Source organism: Helianthus annuus, chromosome 4, assembly GCF_002127325.2.
Source record: "Helianthus annuus cultivar XRQ/B chromosome 4, HanXRQr2.0-SUNRISE, whole genome shotgun sequence".
Lineage (NCBI taxonomy): Eukaryota > Viridiplantae > Streptophyta > Magnoliopsida > Asterales > Asteraceae > Helianthus > Helianthus annuus.
Genome location: NC_035436.2, coordinates 189979185 through 189980209, shown reverse-complemented (window position 1 = coordinate 189980209; position 1025 = coordinate 189979185). Strand labels below are relative to the sequence as shown.

At 44.0% G+C, this 1025-nt stretch overlaps 1 non-coding gene across 1 annotated transcript; it reads right to left on the bottom strand.

The window, feature by feature from the left end:
* Positions 1-428: 428 nt before the first annotated feature.
* LOC118491825 lies at positions 429-534 on the bottom strand. The gene has a single exon (XR_004892270.1). It is a non-coding gene; the product is annotated as a small nucleolar RNA R71 (small nucleolar RNA).
* Between the last annotated feature and the right edge of the window lie 491 nt (positions 535-1025).

Below are 1025 nucleotides of genomic sequence, written 5' to 3'. Positions count from 1 at the left end.
ACCAATGGGTCCTATTCGTCCAAGGGGTCGATTGGGTGTTCCAAGAAGGCATCTTAGGGAACAAGCAAGGGGAATAGAGGCACATTTCAGGCCAATCATTACTCAAAACCCTTCACCGGTGGTCATTCCTCACAACAACCAAGGGAGAACTTTTGAAGTAAGAACAAACTCGTTGCAAAGTTTACCGAAGTACAAAGGGTTAGCAACAGAGGAGCCGTATTTTCATTTAGAGGCCTATGACTCAATTTGCAACACTTTTGGGAGTCAAGGTTTTTCGGCCGATGAAGTCAAGTTGGTCTTATTTCAGTTTTCTTTGGAGGATAAGGCAAAGAAGTGGTTCTACACTTTGCCTTCGGCATCTATTTACACTTGGGGGGAAATGCAACAAACTTTCTTAGACGAATTCTATACCGCCCAAAAGACTAATGATGCTAGAAAGGGGTTGAGGAGCTTCCAACAACAACATGGTGAGATGTTCCATGAAGCGTTTGAACGATTCAATATGATGATAAAGAATTGCCCTCACCATGGAATCGAATTGTGGGAGTTAATGAATGGTTTTCACGAGGGGTTGAGTGCCGAAGACGCACGTGATTTGATGTATATCACCGGTGGGACTTTTGGAACAAACTATGAGAATGAAGATTGGGAGTTCTTGGAAAGCATGGCAACTACATCAAAGAGAAAAGCTCAAGCCTCGAGAAGAGCCCGACCGACCACTACCCGACCTCAAGTGCACGCCATAGATGATGGTAATGTTCAAACCACTAACCAAATTTATGATGTTTGTGCTTTGTGTAATGAAATAGGTCATGCGGCTGAAAATTGCCAAGGGATGTTGGACGGGCAATACGAGGAAGTCCATGCGGTTCAAGGTCAAGGTCAAGGAGGAGGTGGTAGGAACTACAACAACATGAATTCTAATACCTACCACCCCGGATTGAGGAACCATCCGAACTTTAGATATGGGAACCCTTCAAATCAAGCGAACCCAAATTTTCAAGGTAGCCAAGGTAATTTTGGTT